The following is a 5,904-nucleotide window of genomic DNA, read 5'->3' as shown; positions in this document are numbered from 1 at the left end:
GTCTGTCCTCCGCACCGAGGCTGCCCTCCATAGACCCAGTAGCAACTGACCCACCTGTGTGAGATTTAGGTTCTGTGGGTACTATACTTGGGGGAAGGGCCCTGTCCCTCCTAGTTAGGAGGGTGGGGGCTGGAAGGGAGGTCTTCGCTCTCACCCAAAAAAGTCAGTTTATCGTCCCATCTATATATGAATACATTTCAAAAAGGCTGCGGGGAGAACACTTCATACATGAATATATCTAGATGCAAAATTCACCACAAGAAAAAAAAATCCAAATTTATATTTTTGTATTATTCTATAAGTACAAATCACAATTTATAATACATAGTCATAAAGAAACACTTAATACATCAATTAGTAACCATTTGAATAAAGTTGAAATACGCTAATAGCTTTCATAGCAAAATCACCATCCACATTGTGAAAATCTACATTTTTTCTTTAGCACTGCTGTTGCCAACACGTGTTTCACGGAATCTCCACTTCAGGGCTATACAGAGCAGAAAGAAAAAAAGGCAAAAGATAAGAAAAAACTTCCTAATACAGTGCATTAAATTCAGACAAATACCAAAAATATAAACAGAAAAAATAAGCACTGAAAAATAACCAGATTTAATTATATTACTGTAGATCAGAAAAGAAACAAACGTGTAACAAGACTTTAAACAGAAAAAAACAAGTTGGGCATCCAGGAAGACAAGAAAAATAAATGTGATGTGTCAACAAGCAAGCATGCATGTGAATTACCAAATCTTCACAAAGGCTCAGCCACAGAGCACATGCACCCCCTAACACCTAAAATGTCAATGTGCACAAGAACAGATACCAACATATAAAACTTACTAGGGCCAAATACAGAAATTTACTGTAAATGATGTCTTCAAGATGATATCACTTGTAACGAAGTGATCCATTACCATCTGGTCATTTCAATCAGACAATATCATTCGGAGCCTAAAAAAAAAAAGCCAAAATTTAATCAATCTTATAATACCCCAATGCACAGAAAAACTATCTAGCAGAACACAGATAACGTCACAAACCGGGTGTAAAATTCAAATACGAATCATGTCTGTACACTTAGTTTCAAAACCACTGACAGTATTTAAAGTCACATTCGATTTTTTTTAAGCACAGGTTAGATATCTCCTAAATGTAATGCAAAGACAACTTAACTACTCCGTATAGAGCGACAAGCCATATTCCTCACCATATAAACTAAACATTTATCCACTTCTGAGGTAGGAATAATGAACACAGCCCCATTGGCTGCTAAGCCTCATACAGTGAAACACGATGTAAGATACACTGCGCATCTTGTTATCACGCATCATAGTGGTTCTCTTTTTAAACTACCATAACATTAAAAAATGAAACTCTAAAGGGCAAACCATAAAAACCTATAACAAGAAATAAGAAAAGCACACAAAAAACAAATCCCCCCCGGGATCATAACACATGCATGCTTACCTAAAGAACGGTACATCGCATCGTCTTTCAAACTTCCGGTGTGTTGAAAACAGTTGCATCACGCCTAAGAGTAAAAACAAACATCTGCTCACTAATATGTATGCTAGATAAGATATACAAAATTAAAGGTTACCCTGCAACATCATATCCACCAATATTGTTAAATTTGAGACTCCGTTTGTGGAATGTATAGGAACAAAATACCCCAAGATAAGATACTCGGTAGCAAAATCCAACAGTAATTATAAGAACGATTGACCCTCAGAAATGCTCACCTCATTTGAAACATATGAGACATTACCCTTCAGCTACTAAGCAGTGTATGAGCGAACCACAGTGGTTAATAAAGTGAGCATATCATAGTCACCCTTTGCCACACGATTTTAGAACACTGATTTGACATAGTTTAAAAAAAAAAAAAAGCGAAACAAATTATCTGTTAATTCAAAACCATCACGTTATCACAACAGCATACCTCGGTGAGAAACCATGGGATTGCTGCAAAAACCTCCAAGTCGGATTATCCAAAAGGAATGAAGCCCTAAAGAGCCCCTTTATATAGTATACACCAACGGTTAAAAGGCTACTTATCGTTTACACCTGAGCAATTCCTCATTGCTACGCTGAAGCTAATTCAAACCAAAGGCTGCTCTCCCCTGAAGTGCAGCTATTAAATCCCGAAGTGGAGCATAAATCCCCACTATACAGATATGATAACATACAAAACCAAAATGAATCTTACATCGTAGCTAATAAAAGTACATAATTCTAAATTAGGAAACACATATATTATTAAGAATATATATATATTATTAACACAAGTGAAAAAAAAAAACAATTTGAGCACATCAAATGGAAAGAAATACCTCAAAAAAATTAAAAGGGTGATATTAGTAAAAGAAACAGCAGCCTCGAACTCGCAGACTGCCCGAAGAAAAATAGTCACTATATAGCGTTAAACTGCACCAGCCTAATCGGCAACCGCTCAACAGTAGAGTACTTGGCGTTTTAGACAGCTGAAAAGAAATACGCGCATATAAACAGTTACAGAAAACATTACGAGAAACCTTTCAGAATAAAAAACATCCAAAAAGGAGGGAAGTTAAAGTTATCCATACCAATATTACGAAAGTGAAGTACCTCTAAAAAAAATGAAAGGATAATTAACACCTAAGAAAGCATAGCCTGGAGCTCCCAAATAGCAAGTTTCTGCGTTTCCCCATTATGCTAAACAAACAGGGTGCAAGCAATGCCAATATTCCGATAATGAAGTCCCACTAAAAGAATGAAAAAATAATTTACAACCGGGAAAGCATAGCCTAGAGCTCCCAAATAGCAAGTTATTTTCTTTCCCTATTATGCTGCACAGGCAGGGTATAACAATGACTCAGAAATTCATTACTTAAATTTGTTAGGAGCAAGATCTAAAAACACCACTCAACAATATTATGAAAGTCAAACATACCAGTCATAAGGTCACAGCGAAGGTTGGCAATGACGCCATAAAGTGCCAATGCTCCAAATTTCATGCTGCCCCAGTTCTTTGACAATCTCTAAATGCCACAGAACAAAAATCTTCTATGCACATTCTGGGGAAGAGAAAACGAGGAGACAACATTATAAAGACAATCCTATACCAAATTCACACATTGCAAATAGCCCCACTTCATCATAATCAATAACCCATACTACCAAGTCCACAGAGGATCTCAATCATCTATAGTGGTAATATGTATTCCCCCCTCAAAGGACAGTTTCCACAGGAATCAGTTATCATCACTGGAACTCAAATGTCAAAAACATGCCCAGCCAAAAAGCCACACAGGCTGGACTATCACATATGTGTATATAGGGGTCACAGCCACCTTGTAGGTTCAAGCAACAACATAAGGCTATACAATACAAGATGAAACATCAAAGTCACTAGGAAAAATTCAAGTGAAAAGCTGGTAATAAAAAGACACGATTACAGGTCGAACCATGACATATGCATTTATAAGGGTGACAAACTCATTGTAAGTTCAAACCATAATATATGGCTAAACAAAGAGACATTGCCACTAATATCTAGACATGAGCAAATGCTATGACAATTATTTCTCCTATGATCTATTTTATGATTTCTCAGTAGGATCACCCTTCACATCCGACAAGAAAACCTGTGTGATTATAAGGACTGACTATCTGTTCAGAATTGTGCAGATTTCAGGCTCAACACTTAAACCATGTTGCTCAGTTTGCAAACAATTAATCCACCAGCTCTCCTTATGGCATAGCTTTTGATCTCTGCCTCCGCCGATATGGTGGGCTGGAATATAATCAATACCCATGAATGTAATTTGATGCAATTGATCCAAATTATGATTATTCTTGAAATGTACCGCCAAGGGAGAACTGTAATCAGCATGTTTGATTGCTGCCAGATGTTCCCTCTATTTTATTTTCAATGATCATTTCATTGAGCTTACATACTGTAGTTTGCACACACATATGAACACATAGATACAATACCTTGTGTTAACGTTCATGACATTTCTGATCTGAAAACATCTGGAACCATCATAATTATGAACAACCACTATTTTGTCATTAACATACTGACAGCAGACACAATTTCCACATTTATAGCTTCCCAACAGTTTTGGATTTAATTGTCTTCTCAATCATGTCTTCTCAGAAGTTTATGAGTATCTTGTAGCATCGTTAGGACTGAGTATCTTTTTAAAGTATCCGCCTTCCTTTAGGTTACCAATGGGTGCTTAGGCAGTAACTGATTTAAGTCAGGATCAAGATAAAAACATACCAATGTTTCAGCAATATTTGATAAATCTGCCTGTTCTCAGCACAAAAAGTTGGTATGAATTGAATCTCAGAATCCAGGTTCTAACCTTACTGGTTTCCACCAGCAAGGAAGTCCGCAAGACCTCGCAAGCCTTATGTATTGTGAAAGCAAGAATTTTACTAGGATATCCTCTTGACTGGAACCTTAGAACACACTACATTGCTTGCACCTCAAACTCCTCAGAGTCACTGCAGTTACGTTTAAGTCTGAGTTACTCATCATAAGGGATGTAGTTCTTTTATCTAAAAGGGTGCCCTGAGCAATAATGCAGTACACTATTCCTAGCGATAGGCTTACGGAAGTTCAAACTTTCTCCTTCATATATGTATGAAGATCAAGAAATGTGATAATATGCGTATCACATTCTAATGACATCTCAACATTTAGAGAGCTATAATTGAGAAAAGCATGGTAGTCTCACAATTCCTCCTCCATCCCATCCCATATACAGAAAATATCATCAATGTAGCGGTACCATACAAGCACTTGGCAGTAACTACCATGCTGTCTCTCGTTCCATGCATGCTCCCTATCATACCAACCCGTAAATAGCTTGGCATAAGAGGAAGCAAACCTAGCACCCATTGCTGTGTCCCGCAGTTGATGAAAGAAATCCTTTTCGAACAAAAAAAGTTATTCTCAAGCACAAAACGAGTCATGTCCACAATCATTTGAATATGTTTATAATGACTCGCACTCTTAGATGAAAATAAATATTGTAGTGCCTGTAGGCCATATGTATGGGAAATAATAGTATGGATATCTTGATATCCATGGAAATATCATATAACTTATTCAACAGATCTTTAGTGTCTCAAAGATAAGACGGGAGTACACTGAACAGCAGTGATGAATGTCTATATATTCAGACATTTTCTCACCTAAGGAGCCAAAGCCAGATATAATAGGTCTGTATGAAGGATTTGTACCTCCCTTATGAATTTTGGGATAAAATAGATAATAAGAATTGTGGGATCTCTGACAAATAGATATTGAAATTCCTCAAAATCAAAAAATCAGTCTTTATGCCAACCATTCAATAACATATGACATTGGTGCACCAAATTGTTATAATCATTACGTTTGCATCTTTCATAATCCATAGTAACATTCAGTTGCCTCAAAGCTTCCTGTTTATCGTTAACAAAATGCATAAGTACCACATTCCCCCTTTATGTGCCTCACGTATAATGATGTTACAATCCTGTTTTAAACCCTGATATCTCTTGTCAAATTAGTACTATGTGAGACTCGAGACATCAAATCTAAATCCTTAACAGCAAGATCATAGAATGTATCAATCAGATTCTCTTTTGGAAGAATGGAAACAAAAGTGGATTTACGAATCAACTCACTACCCTGTAAAATATATTTCTCAATCATCAAATTCTTGGCTAAGTCTTCTATATCTACTGTATCAGGCTCATCCAAACCCATAAGCAATATCAAATCAGATAGATCTTGTACAGGCAATAAAGGGAGGCAAGGTTCCACTTTAAGTTGTCAATGTTTGGTAGGTTTATTCAAAAATAATTTCTTAAGTTTGATATTCTTCTATAGAGATCAGATTTAATTTGAAAATTGTCACAGCG

At 36.5% G+C, this 5,904-nt stretch overlaps 1 long non-coding RNA gene across 1 annotated transcript; it reads right to left on the bottom strand.

Moving 5' to 3' along the window:
* Nucleotides 1-846: 846 nt before the first annotated feature.
* LOC138283012 (uncharacterized) lies at nucleotides 847-1,989 on the bottom strand. The gene is made up of 3 exons (XR_011201037.1): nucleotides 1,946-1,989; nucleotides 1,471-1,534; nucleotides 847-954 (listed from the first exon to the last, which is right to left on the bottom strand). It is a non-coding gene; the product is annotated as an uncharacterized lncRNA (long non-coding RNA).
* Between the last annotated feature and the right edge of the window lie 3,915 nt (nucleotides 1,990-5,904).

This window comes from Pleurodeles waltl, chromosome 1_1 (assembly GCF_031143425.1).
Source record: "Pleurodeles waltl isolate 20211129_DDA chromosome 1_1, aPleWal1.hap1.20221129, whole genome shotgun sequence".
NCBI classification, from domain to species: domain Eukaryota; kingdom Metazoa; phylum Chordata; class Amphibia; order Caudata; family Salamandridae; genus Pleurodeles; species Pleurodeles waltl.
This window is presented reverse-complemented; position numbering and strand designations above follow the sequence as displayed.